Raw genomic sequence first — 19,661 nt, 5'->3', positions numbered from 1 at the left:
GAGAGAGAGAGAGAGAGAGAGAGAGAGAGTGTCAAGATACTAAAGTAGGTTGAGTCCTACTCCAGTTACCTCCTGGCTACATTTTAATTACCCCCCCTACCCTTCCATGACTCAGAGTTAACACACAGGGATTTCTAGGTAGTGTCCTAATTCCTTAAAAGGAGCTTGTCCTTCAGGAATGTTTCAAGAGCTAAAAAGCTCACAGGTTGCTACTTAATTTAGTAGGTTTCCTCTTTAGCTCAGACTTGGCTAGCTACCATCCTGGGTAGTCATTTTATGTATGGAATTTCCATTTTCTAAGGATTACCTACAAAAACACTACCTTTCTTGGACAGCCCAAGCTTGGTGTTAGCCTGCCCAAGTTTGTGTGTAACACCTTATTTACAATGAAATAATAGCATTAGAATTAACCAAAGAAATCAATTGTCATGTAAATGGGTGCCACCTCAGGGGTCAGGAGGTGTAGCACCAATGCTATATTCACAGCACCAACAGTGACTATGAATATGCCAGCATAATTCTGAATTGCAAAATATAACAGGCTCTCCATCTAGAAGATGAAGGAAAACATTTATTCAGATACCAGAAAACCAAATCCCAATACCAGAAAACCAAATTCATCATAGCAACAAAGAAATCTATATATAATAACACTGAAGAGAACAACACCATCCTGAAGCCTTTCCACAAACACAAGCCTAGCTGTATCCTTGTTTGCATCCTCTCTCCTCCCTCTGTTCTAACTACTGTGACTCCCAGCTTCCTCTCAGCTCTGCTCCACCCATTCAGCAAGCTCCTCCCACTGTGTGTTCCATGTGATTATATTCAGTCTATTAAGGGGCAGAGAAGATCTTCAAATTCCCATTACCACTACAGGAGACTCTGGTGTTTTTAATTCCTTTGTTGACACAGGTCACTAATCAATTCTTAAGCACCAACTATGTGCCAGCCACTATGCTAAATTCTGGGAATACAAAGAAAGGTTAGAAATAATCAAGAAACTCACAGTCTAATAGTGGAGACAACATGCAAACAGTTGGGTATCAACAACATATGTACAGGATAAACTGGAGATAATGGAAGGAAGGCACTAGCATTGGATGGGAACAGGGAAGACTTCATGCAGAGAAGATTGTGAATGTATAGAATATGTATAGAATGTATAGAAGATCACTGTACTCAATACTGCTATAGTCCCTCAGTACTTATCCCCCTGCCTGTAATGCACTACCTTCTTCCTTTTTCCTCGTAGAATACCCAGCCTCCTTCAAGACTCAGCTCAAGCATTGCCTTTTACATGAAGCCTGTCCTTTTTCCCCCTTTCCCCAGTTTCTAGGACACTCTTCTGCCAAATCTCCTTGTATCTATTTTATATAAATGTATAGGATGCTATATCTACATATATGTACATGTAATATCTGCCAATAGAATGTAAGCTCCTTGAGAGCAGAGACTGTTACATTATTGCTTCTCTTTCCCCAGTGCCTAAGAAAGCACATAGAAGACGTTTAATAATGCTTGCTGATTGATCATAGATTTAGACCTGGAGAGAGCCTTAGAGGTCACCTAGTCCAAGGCGCTCAATTAACAGAGGCCAAAGTGACTAAATGACTTGTCCAAGGTAGTTAAGGGACAAAAGTGTCATTCAAGCACAGGTCCTCAGATGCCAGATACAGTATTCTTTCTATTATACTACCATAAACATTTATCAGATTTGTAGATGACACAAAATCTGTAGTATGTCTCACACACTAGATGACAAAGTCAGGAATCAAAAAGATCTTGACAATCCAGAACATTGAGTTGAATAGAGTAAAAAGGAATTTAACAGGGATTAACATCAAACATTACTCTTAGATTCAAAGAAATGTCCTTTGAAAGTACAAGTTTCGAGAGACGCATTTAAAAGGTAAATTGTCTGAAAAAGACCTGAGGGCCTGAGTATACTGCAAGCTATTACAATAAAATAGCATTAGTGACTTCATTTTGTCATTATCCACCATTTTGTGAAATTGTTTCAACTTCTTCGAAGTCACTTGATTTTGGAGAAAGAACAAGACTATTCCCTCTCCCAATTGTCACCCAACTTAAGGAATGTCACAAAACTGCTCCTCTCCCTCTCACCTCAGTGTCTCCCAATCCTCTCTACCAGCAAGAAACCTGGTGTCTCAATCCCTATAATCCTGTTTTTCCTGTTTTTTTCACTCTCTCCACATGATGTATTAACTTTGTAGAAACCAATGGTCAGGGTCTTTGGCTATGAGAGCCTTGGTCCCAATTGTTTCTGCAACCACAAAACTTACTAAATAAATTGGTTGTCTGGATGAAACTTGGTTTCTTTATTCCACCATAACAGTTATATCCTACATAACAAAGCTTAGTTTGAATCAATATTGTAATATGGCGAGCAAAAACCCCTGATGTGGTCTTGGGCTACCTTAGGGGAGGCATAGCTTCTAGGAAGAAGAGGTGATAATCCTGCTATATTTTGTCTTGGTGAAACCATGTCTGGAGTATTATGTTCAGTTGGACACTGATAAACTAGAAGGTGACAGAAGTGGTTAAAAAAATAAGGACCTTGAGTCCATGCCAAGAGAAAACACAATGGGGAAAAGGTGACACATCACTCAATCAATAAATATTTCTTAAGTACCTCCCATGTATGTGCTCAGTGTTAGGAATACAAAAGAAGCAAAAGATAAGCCCTGCCCTCAAGGAGCTCAGAATCCAATAGGGTAGACAACAAGCAAAAAAAAAAAAGTTAGCTGTCTTCAAGGATTTGAAGGGCAGTCATATGAAAATGGGAATGAATTTGTTCTTTTTGATTCCAAAGAGCAGAATTAGGAGATATATGTGGAAGTTATACAAAGATGAATTTAGGCATTGAGTATGGAAAAATTTCCTAACAATGAGAGCCAACCAGAAGTGGAATGGGCTACCTTGGTAAATACTAGAAGCCTTTTCAATGGTGCTCTGTAGACAAAGGTTCACTGATGGCTTGTCAGGTATGTTGTTGAGGGGAATCTCTTTCTTCAGGAATAGTTGGGCTAGATGGTCATGAGGTCCCTTCCTACTCTACAATCTGATTTTGTCATTTGTGATTTGCTTGTTGATAATTTCATTTCTCAAAACATGGAACAAAGAATTAAAGGAACTGCTGCTCTGCATCTAATTCTAGCCATGAAGTGGAGGTGGTGTGAACCTTGGGGGGAAGAAGAGTGATTATGTTATATATAATTTACAACAGCCAAGTAAGAATATATTAGATGTGCTCCAAATATTAAACCTTCAAAAAATTTAGAGAAAAAACATAGGCATGATGTTATAATCAGAAACTTCCTTAAAGGAAAGAAGGATAAAGAGTAAGAAGATTTCCAGATCCTCTTGTGAATTTTTTTTAAAGCAATTGGGGTTAAGTAACTTGCTCAAGGTTACACGGCCAGGTGTTTCTGGGTGGGTGCTAAGTGCCTGAGCCTGGATTCGATCCCAGGTCATCCTGACTCTGGGGCCAGTGCTCTTACTCGCTGTGCTACCTGGCCACCCCTAAGCAATTGGGGTTAAGTAACTTGCTCAAGGTTACACAGCCAGGTGTTTCTGGGTGGGTGCTAAGTGCCTGAGCCTGGATTCGATCCCAGGTCATCCTGACTCTGGGGCCAGTGCTCTTACTCACTGTGCTACCTGGCCGCCCCTTCCTCTTGTGAATTTTGATGGCATAATCATGAATCACTTATGCTCTCTCAGCCTTTCCTCAACTATAAAATGAGGGTAACACCTGAAGGAGCTACCTCACAGGGTTGTTGTGAGAACACATACTCTCAAATGGGAAAGTACTTAAAGCACTTTGTGAAAGTTTACGGTACTCTATAATTGTCAATTATTATTATTATAAATGTATCCCAAGGGAAGCAAGGGCAAAGTATTTAAAGAGACCAATATGCCTTTACAGGGATCTCTCAGATGAATTCACATCAAAAAATAAATGAAAGCATAGAACAAACCTCTACTATAGTGTCCCTAGAAAGAATGCACAGAAGAACTGAGGTCTGTGGAATTTTCTAAGGAGAACCATGAGGACTCAGCATTTTAGAGGCTAGAATGATGAACTCTGCATACAATGATAATGCATGATGGAAAGTAAAGGAGTCACCTAATTTGCCTTCAATTATTATCCTCGAGGAGTAACTTTTTTTTTTTTTAAGCAATCAAGGTTAAGTAACTTGCTCAAGGTTACACGGCCAGTTATTTCTGGGTGTGGTGCTGAGTGTCTGAGCCCGGGATTCGATCTCCAGGTCGTCCCAACACTGGAGCTGGTACTCTTACTCGCTGAGCCACCTGGCCACCCCTAAGCAATTGGGGTTAAGTAACTTGCTCAAGGTTACACGGCCAGGTGTTTCTGGGTGGGTGCTAAGTGTCTGAGCCCGGGATTCGATCTCCAGGTCTTCTCAACACTGGAGCTGGTGCTCTTACTTGCTGTGCTACCTGGCCGCCCCTGAGGAGTAACTTTCAAACTATAGCAAGAACAAAAATGGGTAAGAGGGAGTAGGACTTGAAGGTAGATGATGAGGTGAAGGACTCCCAGATGGTTTAAATAAACTTCTCTTGGTCACCCATCCAGTCAGAAAGAATTCAAGTCACTGCTTTGTGCCAGGTGGGCAGTTAGGTGGTGAAGGAAAAGTTATGTGATCATCTATTAGAAATATTTTATAAGGGACTCATGGTCAAATTGGGGCAGCTAGGTGGTACAGTGGATAGAGTGAAGCCAGGAAACACTCCTCTTCCTGAGTTCAAATCCAATCTCAGACACTTACTAGCTGTGTGACCCTGGGCAACTCATTTTAACTCTGTTTGCCTTAGTTTCCTCATCTTTAAAATGACCTGGAGAAGGAAATAGCAAAACACTACATTATCTTTGCCAAGAAAACTTCAAATAGGGTCACAAAGAGTCAGACACAGCTGAAACAGGCGAACCCCAACGTTGTGCCAGTTCTGGAAATATGAAGAAAGGCAAAACAACAACACTGTCCTTCGTCTCAAGGAGCTCACAATCTAGTAGGGCGACAACACGTAGACAACTACTCTTTAAAAGCTACATAAGTGGGGCCGCTAGGTGGCGCAGCGAGTAGAGCACCGGCCCTGGAGTCAGGAGGACCTGAGTTCAAATCTGGCCTCAGACACTTAACACAAAACTAGCCGTGTGAACTCGGGCAAGTCGCTTCACCCCAACTGCCCTGCAAAAAAAGTAAAATAAAATAAAAGTTATATAAGGGGTAAATTGGAGATAATCAATAGAAGGAAGGTAGTGGCATTAAAGGGAAGTGGGAAAGGCTTCCTGGAGAAGGTGCTACTTTAGCCAAGATCTGAAGGAACCCAGAGGAACCAGAAAGTAGTGGTTAGGGGAGAGAGTGTTCCATTTGTGGGTACAGCCAATGAAAACACCCAGAATAGGGAGATCATTGTGACAAATTAGATCCCAAAGCACAGAAAGAGGACTCTAAAGTGGCATTTGAATGACTTAGTAATCCTTGAGAAATTGTGGAGAATAAGAAAAGTGCCAAAAGATTAGGCATCAGATATAGCCTTAATTTTAAAAAGGAATGTGGGGCAGGTGGGTGCCGCCAGGGGTGTGGGGGGGGGTGGAGGATGGGAGAAAGGAAAGAGGATTCCAGAAGCTACGGACAGGTCATTTTGACCTCAATACACATACAAATAAATTCTAGGGTGGGGTTTTTTAAAAAATATGTGAACATTCAGGTAAGTTAGATGCCAGGAGAGGTGCACTGAGATTCACTTTTACTTGTAGCATTTAGGAAATACATAGTATGATAAATCTAGATCTGGAAGGGACTCAGAGGTCATCTAATTCTAACCCCTCATTTTACAGATGAGGAAACTCAGTCCCAGAGAGGTTAAGTAATTTGTCCAAGGTCATACATACAGTAAGTGGCAGAATTAATTCTATGCTGATATGGTATGCCTTTTGACTCTTTCCTTAATTGTTTTTTTTCTATGTGCTCTATCCTTTGGTGATGTCATCTACTGTTGAAGTTTCATTTTTACATCTATGTTTGCCTTTAACTCATGAAGACACCTAAATTTTTCCATATTCCTTAAACATTTTTGGAAAGCATAGCTCCAATCCTCAAACTAGGCTTCTAGTCCTACAAATGCTAACTGGATAACTCCAATCATATGTGCCTAAAGCACCAATATGTCCCAAATTGAACTCATCTTCCCCTTTTTCCCTCCAATCTACTCCTCCCTTCACTTTCTCTATTTTTCAAATACTCTGCAATCCAGTAACTCTGGCCTCCCTGTTTTCCCTCATATTGAACACTCTATTGTCACACTCTAGGCATTTTTACTGACTGTCCCCAGGTCTGGGATTTTCTCCTTCCTTGTCTCCATTCCTAGCTCCCATGGCTTTCTTTAAGTCCCAACTGAAATCTCACCTTCAGGAAAGAAGCCTTGCCTGATCCCCTTTAATGCTAGTCCCTTCCTTCTGCTGATTATCTCTGATTTATTCTCTATATACCTTGTTTGTACATAGTTTTTTACATGCTTCCTCCACCATTAGTAATCTAATGAGAGCAGGGGCTGTTTTATTTTGTTTTCTTTTGCCTTTCTGTTTATCTTCAGCATTTAGCCTGGTACCTGGCACATAGTAGGCTAATAAATGTTCGGTGACTTGGTTTGACTTTCTCTTGATGCTGTTACCATCTTCCTAGTCACACAAACTCTTAGACTTGGAGCCACCTTTAACTCTTCCCTCTCCCCCAATAGCCACGTCCAATCAGTTGCCAAATCCTATTGAATCTCTATCCTATCCCTCATCTTTCACATTTGCCCCTTACTTTACACTCACCCTACCAACACCCTGAGTTTAGACATTTATTGTGTTTTTCCCAAACTATTATAATAGCCTCTTAAGTGTTTTCCCAACCTCCAGTCTCTTCCTCTCACTATTCCATCCTTCACCTATCCTCCAAATTCTATCCCTCCTGATCAAACTTCAGCTAAATCTTTACTCTGTAATTCTTTGATTAATCCTTTCTTAATGTAACTTGAATTCTCATAAATAGGAAACTCATCATGACTTCTCTAAACCAAAAGTTGCCTTCGGCCTATAAAATACTTAGCTGTCAGAATGTTTCAGGACAAATATACATACAAAAACCCTCACTGGAGGCTTCACTCCAACCTCTAACTACCTGCCTGGAGAGAAGTTGTTAATGTATATTTTAAGCCTACCCTCCTTCCTCCAGACAGCAGGGGTTATGCCTTTGTCTTAAATGGTTTGTGTCTGTTTCCTGTTCTGAACACTTTCAATCACAGCAGAACAGAAGATACAACATGGTGGAAAAGGAAAGATCAATGAGTTTGGAGGCCTTGGGTTCATGACATGTGAGGATCTCTTGAAGTAACTGGGCTTGTTAAGATTAGAGAAAAGAAGAAAGAGAATCATAATATTCAAGTATTTGAAGGATTCTTTTGTGTAGGAGGCATTAGATTTGTATTGTGTGGTCTCAGAACACAGGTCTAGCAGCAAAGAACAGAAGTTAGAAAGAAGCCAATCTAGGCTTAATATCAGGAAAAAAAATTTCTCAAAGTTGAAGTTGTCTGATATGGGATGTTTAACTCTGAGAGGAGGTGGGTTCCTCTTCCTGGGAGGCTGAATAACCACTCATTGGTTATGTTATAATGGGGATTCTTTCATGTCTGGCTTGGACTAGATGGCCGTGGAAGTCCCTTCTAATTCTTACATTCTGTGACACTGTCATTTATTACTTATATAACCACTCTGGCCTAAGTTTTCTCATTTGTAAAATGAGGAGTAAGACAAGATGAACACTAGAATCAGTTTTCAGCTCTACAACACCAGCCAAAATATTTTTTTTCTACTGCATTGTTCTGAAGAAGTCAGGTGGCATAATGTATAGTGCTTTGGAATTAAAATGAGGAAGACTTGCGTTTAAATCCTACCTCAGACACTTTATCTCTGTTACTGTAACTTCCCTCTGTGCCTCAATTTCCTCATCTACAAAATGGGGATAATAATAGCACCTGTCTCATTGGGTTGCTATGAGGATTCAATAAGATAACTTATTTAAAGAGAGAATAAAACAGATTTGAGAGATGTTGTGAAGGTAGAAGTTACAAGCTTTGGTAATTGTATATGTTGAGTAAGGAAAAGTGAGCCATCAAGTATAAGATTAAAGTTGCAAATCTAAGTGATTAGAATGATGGTGGTATCCTCAAAAGAAGTAGGGTTGTTCAGAAGAAGGGTGAGTTTTGCCTGAAAAATTACCTTAGGTGCCTAAGTCAGGTTCAAACTAAGAGGCCCACTTGCTAGGGTGCAGGAAGGGGCAGAATGAAGAAATGTTGAAGCAGGTTGGGCAATTGTGTTGGAAACAAACCTGAGACTGTTTATGAAAAAAACAAAAATGAATCTAACTCATCTTCTCACCCTTCAATTGCTTGATCATATAGCTCTTGGAATCAGGCCACAGGCCACTTGGGTCTATTCCATAGCTCATAATTTGTAGACCTATAGGATAAAATATGAATGTTCTTACTGGTGAGTTTTAAGGCTCTCCACAAAAATATAAACTGGTATGCATTTGAATTCAAGGAACCTTTGGGGATGTCTAAGTTCATGTGTGGTCCTTAGGATTTTGTCTATAGATCTGCCCCTGCAATTTACTATCCATGTGGTCTTCAGTCCCTTTTCTTCTCCAGACTTCACTTTCCTCATGTATAGATTTAGAATTATATAGAATTATATTTATTTATATTTATATTTAGAATTATATAGAATATAGAATTGGACTAGATGGCAATAATTTTCTATTTTTAACATTCTGTAATCCTGTAGTCTGTCTATAACTTATGTTTCAAGTCTACCCCTTGTTACAGTCTCTTCATATTAGCTGAATTGTTTCCAGATTTCATCCCTTTCCCAACTCCCCATATTCACATAGGTAATACCCCCATGCTTGGAAAGCATTCCATCCACTTCTCTATATGTTGACCTTCCCTGAGCCATGCAACAGAACATAATTTTTTTTTCCATGTTTCTTATAGCATATTGTCTAGATGACTCTTAATATAAGTCACATTGATAGGGCTTTTTAAGGTTGGCAAAATCCTTCCCACTATAAGCTTTATAAGGTAGGTAGCAAGTATTCCATTTTGTTGGTAAGAAAACTGACCCTCCGAGAGGATGTGATTTGCCCATGATAACTTTAAATGGTGAGACTTGGACTTCAGTTTTCTGATTCCAAAGTCCATTTTCTATCTGATGTACCAAGCTAGCCCTCCTTTATCCCGTGTCATATCTCATCTAGAATCATATTTATTTGTCTATTCCACCCCCGTTAACTGAAAACTCCTCAAAATAAGGACCATGTTGTTTTTCTCCTTTGTATCTTCAATGCCTTACACAGAAAGTTATTAGATTGAACAAAATTGAATTTTTTAATAAACATAGAAACTTCATAGTGTCAATTATTTGCATATTTTGATCTCACGGTAAATATAATAACTGTAGAGTTTTTCTGGTTTTTTTAGGTATATGTTATAGCTTAACAAAAATAAGACTACACACATCCACACACACATCACAAAATCCAAGGGGCATTAACTTTCCTATCTAGTTACAACTGTTGTATATGGGGAATAGACAAGTTGCCCACTATTTTGGTAGTTTGCAAGAATGTGCATTTGCTCTTCAAAGAGAGACATGCAATGTCTGGAATTCATGTTTAAAACATTGCTTAGGTTCTATGGTATAATCTCAATCATCTCAAGTCAACAGCTGGAATTACACAGTGTTAAATTGGATAGCAAGCTCTGTGACTTAAGACTGTCCCACCTCTACTTCACTTGTAAATTTTAGAGTGTGGGTTTTAGTTTCCACTTCAGCTGTTGAACTCTTTCAAAATGTCAACCTGAAAACAGCCAAGAATAGAGGCTTACAAACAGGGACTAAAAAATAGCATATAAAGAAATCCCATGGAAGCCTTTGGGCTCATCTTGTAAGATTCAAAGAAGCCAGCTTTCTAGAAATTCTTCCAAACTCTCATTATTACTTTTTTTGTGTAGTACAGGTAAAATCTCATTAGTCAAATTTCTATTTTTCTTGGGTCACCATTATTAGGAAAATGCTTCACCAATTCTACCTTTTCCAGAATGGGAATAGCAACAAGAGGAATTCTGAATTCGTTTTCCAATGTTAGATCTTGATCATCTGAAGAGCTAGGAGATTACCTATTGGAGAAAAGACTCCTGAACTTTTCCATAATCCTTAGAAGTCTTGGGAACAAGAAGGGAGAGAGAGCAATCCCAAGGAAAGGATAAAACAGAGCTAGATATTTTATGCTGCAGTTTGGATAAGAAAGGGAATAAATAGTAACTTTTCAAATGGATAGGTAGGATAGGTTCATAGACTTTTTTCGGGAAGAGACCTCAGAGGTCATCTAGTCCAATTCCTTCATTTTACAGATGAAGAACCTGGGGTCCAAATAGGTTAAATTACTTGATCCAAAGTTATACAAGCAGTAAATGGCAGAAGTAGGATTTTAATTTAGGTTTCATGACTCTATAAGTTCTTTATGAAAGTTCAGCATGCTTTGTTCTTTACCATGCCACTACTCTGGGCACATGTAGGTCGAAGGGAGGAATGTGAACAATAAAAACATAACCCTCTGAAATCAGAAATGCCAATATCCAGAAATTTTGAGTGGTTTAGATCATAGAATCATAGAAGTGTAGAGCTTCAAGAGGCATTAGAGATCATCTCTTCTGGCTTCCTTATTTAATGATGAAGAAACTGAAACCTGGAGAAGTTAAATGAATAGACTGATGCCCCACAGAAAGAACATCAGGGGAAAAATAAGTGTAGAGCAGGGTTTCACTCAAAATATAATAATACCCTTTAGGGTTTGTTGATAGATTTCATCCAAATAAATGAATAGGTTTTAGGAAATTAATCATCAAAATTAAAAGTAGTAGATCTGAGATGAGCCCCTCCCTTCGCAATTTAAATATAGTTCAAAAAAGAAGGGATGACTGTTTAGGTAGCAAGATAATGGGTTAATTTCACAGATATCTTCAAGCTGGTGGTCACACCCTAGGATGAGGTCAAATTGAATCTTAAAGAAGAAAGGAGGGGGGAAAACAACTTATTATAGCACTTACAATTAGCGACAGTACAGGAAATATTCCTCACCAGCTCACAATTACCACAGTTGCCACAAAGCATTACTGAGAGGGACCATTCTTTCTACTAATGGCCATGTCTTTATTTCCCCCTCCTTCCCCCCCTTCCACATCACTTCCACCATCCTTCAATGTTGAAATAATCTAGGACCTATCTCCTGGGACTCAACCCTATGCAGATGCATATCCCTAAAAATCTTAAATGACCAGAAGAAAAAATTCAACCATCAACTAGTTATACTAACCACTTATTGAAGGAACTGAAAAATCACATCTCAAAGTTATTATTCAAGGCTTCAACTTTTTCAATGGCAGGAGTATACAAGACAAAAATAGTCATTTTCAGCAGGGTATCCCATTACCCTTTTTCCTTCCTCCCCTCCCATTTCACCGTTCTCTAAATAAAACTTGGCTAAACACAAATGACTGAGCAAATTGTGGTGTATGAATGTAATGGAATATTATTGTGCCATAAAAAATGAAGAAAAATAGGGTTTCAGAGACTTATATGAACTGATGCAGAGTGATGTGAGCAGAACTAGAATAATTTATATTATAACAAACAATTGTCCACGGTCAGATAGATGTAAGTTCAATATCTTTGAGGTTGATATAAGATAGGAGCTCAGGATCAACAGATATTCATTTCTTTTCTTTCTAAATAATTAAATGAGAAACAGTATAGCCTCATAGAGTTGATTTCAGAATCAAGAATTCATACTTCTGGCTTATACTGGTTGTGTGACCCTGGGCAAGTCACCTAACCTCTGATTACTGATATGCAAGCCAGTTGCAAAATAGTTGCCTATCTGTACAATCTAAATTGGTGGAGGGAGTTTCCTTACTGAGAGTTCTCTACACCAATTAAATCAACAGAGAAGAAGGAAGATGTAATAGTAATGGAATTTGAAGATCCCCTTGTATTGGCAAGCTAACAAGTATTCAGCACTTAGTTCCAAGCTCACAATTGTGTCAAGTATTAAGACCCAGAACTTGTAAACCCCGCAGTGGGATGGGCTTCCTGATGGAACAGGAAGGGGCTGGAACAGGAAGGAGCTAATACCAGGAAAAGCAGAAGAAGCTGGACAGTCAGAACTTCTTGGAGCAAGCAGGATGGAGGCTGAGGAGGAGAGACTGAGGCTGGAGAAAGTGATTTTGACTTTGAGAACGAAGCTTATGGTGGTGGAGTTTCTTCTGAGAGCCAGCTGGAGCTTCTGTGGGAGACCTTTCTTCTGGGAACTTCTGCTGAGAGCTTCCGAGAACCAGGCTGAGGAGCTACCGACTTCTTCTGTGAGCTGCCAGAGATTTATGAGGACCAGCCAGAGCTGCATCAGACTGAGGAAGCATGACTGTGGTGCTGGTACTTTGTCCATCTGTTTTGGGTCTATGTTGATTTCACAGGCAGAAAGTGAATTGATGAGGATGCTGGCAATGTGTATTAATGTTATTGTGGCTTGGTTAAGCTTTGTCTTCCCAGAAACAGAAACTGTGAGGGACTTGAGGTAAATTAGACACCGTGAGCTTCAATATGGAACAGGAACTGCACAGAGAACTGGACAGGGGACTGGGAGCTGTCTGCCTTTGAACTCAGGTGGCCGTTGGTTAGTTTTGGGCAGGAGCTGGGACCATGGAAGAGGAACCATGGAAGCTAAGAGCCTGCCTCATCAAGATGAAAAGGCCTCTCCTTGGGTATTTAAGGCTGACTGATAATATTGTAACTTAATTGTGACCTAGGGATGGATGGCCTTTGTACTTTACACTACCCCTTAAGAGGTACTTAGTAGTGACTGATGATATTGTAACTTAGTTGCACGCCATGGGTAGAGGACTTTGACCTTTGTACTTTGTGTCAATTAAGGAGGCTTGCCTCCTTAAGGGTAATTGATTTCAGGATTTGCTGAATGAAGGACTTACTAAATGAATGTTATCTTTTGCTTAAAACTATGTGACCACTTTGGTGAAAACTATGTGGCCATTTTAGTGATAAGTTGTGAACTTAAAACATTCTGAATGCTGTACTTTATTTTCTGTGAATGTGTTGTCTTGGTTTGTTGTTGAATAAATAAGAAAATTCACTATACTGTGTAATAAGAACTTTGAAAGCTGTTCATAGCAGCAGTCCTCTAGAAAGCTGCTCATGCTTTACAGAGGAGATGGAAGGAGGAGGAAGAAGGAAGGAAGGATGGGAGAGGAGGGTGGAAATAGAGATGGGAAGAAGGAAGAGAAAAAGAAAAAGAGGAAGGTGAGAAAGAAGAGGACACTGAACCAAGAGAAGGGATGTGGCCTGCCCAAGGTGACACATGGTATATGTGTAAAAGCCAGTATCATGACCCTAAATCTTATTGACTTTAATCCAGTGCTTTTTTCCACGTGGACACAGTTTATTCATCTGTAAAATATGAGATTAACACCTGGAGCACTTACCTCAAAAAAAGTTATTATTGAAATCAAATGTGATGGTGTATGTAAAGTGCTTTGCAAATATCAGAGCACTATATAAATGCCATGTTTATAGACAAAAACTCCTAATAACTAGGAATCCATAGTTACATTCTAGCATTGTGCTTCCCAAACTTTTTGCAATGTTAGAGCCTTTCACTTGAATCAAAATTTCAACAGCTCCACTCCAAGAAAAAAAAACTTTCAAATTATTTTTATAATCTCCACTACCAAAGAAGTGAAAACAAAATAGATGCCCATTGATTGAGGAATGGTTGAACACATACATGCTAGCACCTGAGTTAAATAGAATGACTATGACTGTGCTAAAAGAAATAGAGATTATGAATACAGAGAAGGATGGAAAGACTTACATGAATTGATGCAAAGTGAATTCAACAGAACCAGGAAAAATGTACATAATGACTACAACAATGTAAATGTAAGAAAAAAAACAATATTCACAAAACAATCAAGAATAACTAATGAGAAATTACAAAGAATAAGCTAGGTCCCAAAGAAGAGATCTGAGAAGACACCTATCCTCACTCTTTTTTTTTAAGCAATTGGGGTTAAGTAACTTGCTCAAGGTTAAAACAGCCAGTTGTTTCTGGGTGGGTGCTAAGTGTCTGAGCCTGGATTCAATCCCCAGGTCATCCCAACACTGGGGCTGGTGCTCTTATCCTAACTCTTGCAGAGATGGCCCATAAATGTAGTATATTACATATTAAGTAAGATTTTTTTCAGTGCATTGATTGGATAAGATTATTTTTTTCTTTTTCTAAAAAATATTATTTGATTTAAGGATGGCTCAGAGATCAGGGGAGTAGGAAAAATGAGGGAAGTATACGGGGGCAATCTAAATGACATAAAACAAATACTATAAAAATTATTTTTAAAAAATGCCTCCTACTTTTGGTACCAAATGACTTTGATACTAGATTTCAAAAATCTAAGGTTTCATAGGTATGGTTACATTTATTCATATTTAGTATCTGATTATTTGTGTTTAACATCTGTTTTTGTATTTATTCCTTCTCCCCATCAGCTCCTTAAGAGCAAGGCCATTATCTTCTAATTACTTCCCCTGCAGTTTAGTACATAATGGGATCCATTGATGGACTGAAACCAACAACCACAAAAGAAAATCAAATATGATTTTAAAAGGAAGTCTTGCTGTATGTATCCATTAGAAAGGCTGTCTGAATGAGGACAGAATTATGTATTGTTTTTACCTTGCTACCATTGTGGCTCATTTTCTACTTCCTCTCCTAATCTTGGGTGAAACATGCCAGACATTGCACAAAGCAAAGTGCTTGTCTAGGCTAGGGAGTGGGGAACAAACTAAATTAGGTAAGTGTTGAGATCTTAAAAACACACACATCCAAAATCAAAGAATTATTCCTACTGGTTCCAAATTCAGAGAGATTTGTTCCTTTGTGTTGTCAAGGATACTTGTCAGATTCTCTTGTCATATTTCCAACATAAATCAAATATGCCTGTATCCTTGGTCTCTCAAGTGACTGGTTCAGGTATGAATATGCATGTGTAACTGATTCATCTGCCTACATTATGCCATTTAAAAATAATTAGCTTTCACAAAGTGAAGGAAGGTCTACAACAGGCAGAAACTCCACTCTAAACCAGCCTATCACTCTACTTTTCTTGTTTTTCTCCTCAGTCCCAGATTGCCCATACTGTGCAAATTTATGGGTTTTCTCCCATCAGAAGGAAGATAAAAATCTCACCTAAAGAATTATTATTAGGGAGCTATTGATTAACAGAATATATGAGAATATAGCAGAAATGAGGATCGCCTATCAAGAACCAAAATGTTTTTACCACTGCCACACATCTATGAAAAGAAATATGATTATGAAGAGGTTACTCTTCAGGTGTCCCTGTCTTGTTAAGGATTCTGGAAACTGCTGTCTCCTGTGCTATAGAAACAAAGGGGAAGGGGGGAATCTGGTGATGAAATACAAGAATAAACAACAGCCTTTTTTCCATTAAAAAAACCTTCATTGGGAAGATTGTCCATTCATTCATCCATGCTATAATTGAGTATTTATTAAGCACACACTACACTATTTAGGAGTAAAAGGACAGTAGGAATAGAATTATAATTCGAGAAGAGAGAAACAGGGTATAGTGGAAAATGCATTCAGTCTAGCTTAAGGAGACCAGAGTTCAGTGTGATAAAGTCAGTCAGTAAACATTTATTAAGCATGGGTTATGTGCTAAGTACCGGGTTAAGAACTAAAAAGGAAAGGAAGTTCCTGCCTTCGAGGAGCTTAATGCAGGAAGACAGCACACGAAAGCAAGGTACCTGTCACTGGTGGCTAGGGAGGATATGATGGAGAATCCCAAAAGAGTGCAGTGCAGCCTGGTCTAAAATGAAGTGAAGGCTGGCCTCCATGCCATCCTTAAGAGGAGGTTCTAGGAGCTGTCCCACCCCACTATCCAATCAAAGGGAGGGTCCCTAGGGTCTCCCCTAGGGCACCAAATGGATGGTGCGGTATGGTGTAGTGAATGGAGTGCAGGAGGTGGAGTCAGGAAGACCCCTTCCGATACTTACTAGCCATCAAACCCTAATCAGGTCTCTGGGTCTCAGTGACCTCCTCTGTAAAATGAGGAAGTCTGGACCTCCAAGGTGCCTTTTAGCTCTAAACAATCTGCCCATCATTTGTGTACAAATCATTTAACCTTTCTGAGATTTTTTTTGAAACTGGGATAATAATAGTTGCACTACCTACCTCGTGGGATTGTTGCAGGGAAAGTAATTTATCATTAGTAAAGCTCTTTCTAAATACAAGGCAATTCTCACTTTACATAAATTTGAATTATGCAAATTTGACTCCCAGTGCTTTGGCAGTAGCACCCCCTCCCCACCCCAGACACTGGCTGGGGCTCTGGTTCTGGCTCCAGGCAGGCAGAAGGGGCAGCAGCCCCAGTGCAGCCCCACACCAGGGGTCCTGGGGCTGGGGGAGGAGGGAGGGTGTCAGCTACTGAAATGGGTCCAGGATAGCAGAACCATAATGGAGACAGGACCACTTGGAGCCCCATGAGGGGAGGGGATAGTCTGAAGAACAATCCATTTCCAATAAGCAAGAATTGACTCTATAACTATGCTTCATTGAAGCATAGACCTAGCCCTAGAAAGGATCTCAAAGGCCATCAGATCTTAACCTCATCTTACAGATGAGACTGAAGTCCAAGGAAGTTATGTGATTTATGTATTGAATGCATTTATTATTATTTTATATATTAAATATTATAATACACAATATATAAATATAATATATTGAATATAATATTATTAAATTATAATATTATTATTATACAGACCTTTCTTGCTTTATATAAATTCATATTGTGCAAATCTGATTTTATGCAAAGAATTCTGAAAGAAATCCACATTCAAAAACTACCTGTGCTAACTTCGTTGCAATACTGTGCTCTCTCTGCTTTTGCCACTAGGCTCAGTGCTTTGAGGTTTCCCACCCCACTCCCTCACCAGAAAATAAACCATAAAAAATACCCTCCAAGTGAAAGTTGCTATTTTTCATCCTTCACTTTCAAAGAGAACTAGTAACATCCTAAGGGGATGTCTTAATTTTTGTGTGAACTGGATTTGAGTGAGGTAAACTTACACAAAGTCATCAGCTTCACTCTCTTCTGGAGTCATTGAAGTCCAGTGGCAGGACAAAATCAAGATGGCTAACCATGGCCCAGGATGCTGTGAATGATCTTGGTGTATTCCATGTCTGACCAAGCTCTAAGGGCTCCACAGCATCTGCTTTGGACACCTTCATGGCCATTGGAACAACAGCTAGAACTAACCAATACTGGAAAGAGCTTCCTAGTGAAAAGGAGTGAACTCTCTCTAATACTGGAAGGATTAAAGGAAAGAAGTTGGACAGTTGTGTTAGGAATACAATAGGAAGGGATTATTTTACTTTGGATGGGAGGGAATGAATAAGTGTTCAAATGTTTTATACAATCTACAAAGACTTGCACACTATTAAGAACCAGGTGTAAGATTATTCCAACTCAAATATAATGAGAAGTGTTTATCAAACAGTTCTGTGGCTTCACCTTGTAGCAGAACAGCATATGACAAAAAAATTATTGATGAGTGAAATGAAAGCTGAATGAAGAGATTGCCACTACCAGAAGGTCTTGAGACCTCCAAAGTCAAGAGAGAATTTTGCCCCTGCTCCATCCACCTGCCCATCAGAGTGTCAGGCCACACCTATTTGTCTTTCATCAGTCCATGTCTGTCCTGGCCCACATGTTGCCTGCCTTGTCTGTGTCCATGCCTGCCCTCTCCAACTCTCCCCTTCCTCTCAGTTCTGGCCAGGTTCCCATGTCGCTGACCCCCCATCCCAGCATGTTCCTCCTTCTGCTCTGGCTTCTCTGTCCCTGGCCTCCACATGCCATTGAACCATGTACTGGCCTCCTCCCTCCACTGCTGGACCCCTTCCTGTCTCTCTTCCTCCCTCCTTCCTCCAAGTCTGCAGGCAAATTCACATTCGTAAAAATCGCTTTACATAGAGTTCTGAGGAACTGTCCACCCACATAAAGTGAGAACTGTCTGTATGTATAAGATATAGTTCCTGCCTCAGAGTTTAATAATCTAGTTGGTGAGACATCAACCTATAGTAAAGTAGAGGAAAACCTATAGTCAGGGTGGGGAGGGATACTAGATGTCTCAGGTTATTCCCCCTTCTCCCAGTAACTACCTTCAGACACACACATAAGAAGAGATTCCCTAGCCACTATTTGATTGTGTTACCTTGAAAATGGTATTTTAATTGAATTTTAAGGTCTGCAAAACATTTTACAAAGATCTCATTCAATCCTCACAATGAACTTGGGATGTAGATGCTATTTCTATTCCTATTTCACTTATGGAGAAATTGAGGCAAAGTGAGGTAAAAGTGACTTGCCCAAGGTCACACAGTTAGTAAGTGTTTGAGGTGGGATTTGAATTCAGATCTTCTTGATTCCAGTCCCAATTCACTACATGACCTCCATGCTTGTGATATGGCAGGGAAAGAAATACAAATGATCAAGGGACACTGGGAACTCCACACAAATAGCTGTAATACACAGTCCACCTAGTTCAACTCCTCCTAGAAAATGCAAATATGTCAAAGGATGGTGCAGCCTAATTAGACATTAGCATCTTATTGTGATTTATTCAGATTGGATCATTCAATTGCCTAGTTCCTGAGATTCTCGAATATGATTCTTGATTGAGGAACAAGTAAAGCCAAACAATTATGGAGCATGGAGAGTTATGGGAGGTAAAGAGTGTGGTGCCCACCTGGAGCTTGGAAAGCATTGGGTGCCTTCAGGGCAGAGGGAGTGAGTAAGGACAAGGATGAAGAAAGAGAGGTAGGAAGGAGCCATCCAGCATCAATTTATTTGCCATTGTAATCACCAGTGTACAGATGCTTAAATGTAAAGCTGAAATATTTGTCACGTTACATAAACTGGGAATATCCAAATCCCCTAGCAACCAGGTATCTACAGTTGTATTCTGGCCTTGCAGTTCTCATTTTTGGTGGGAGGGAAGAGAGAAGGGCAGGGCAACCATAGGTTCCTTCACTTCAAACAAAACTTCAACATCACCAATGTAGAAAAGCTAAAAATTCCCTACTATTTACAGTACAAAATATACATTTCCATGGTTATCTATGCCAGAACTTTTACAGAAATTTCCTCCTCTTCCTCACAACCCTCTTTTTTCCTTCAATGGAACGAGTGGGCCTGAAAGAAATTACATTTTTGTTGAGTAAAAATAAAATAAAATGAAGTTTATAAAAGGAAGAAATTTGGTCCTTTCCACCCTAGGCAATGTCTTCTTCTTACCTTCTTGGATGCACAAGAACAGAGGTGTGGGGGATTAGGGGTGTATTATCTTCCATGATGGGGTGTAAGAGAAGCAATCCACCTTACCCCCAAATTAATAGGCTGTCATAGGCTTCAGTATGGGT

The sequence above is a fragment of the Petaurus breviceps genome, unplaced genomic scaffold (assembly GCF_028583685.1).
Source record: "Petaurus breviceps papuanus isolate PSGF00001 unplaced genomic scaffold, PetGlider_PUasm1.0 37, whole genome shotgun sequence".
In the NCBI taxonomy this organism is placed as follows: Eukaryota; Metazoa; Chordata; class Mammalia; order Diprotodontia; family Petauridae; genus Petaurus; species Petaurus breviceps.
Note: the sequence above shows the minus strand (reverse complement) of the source record.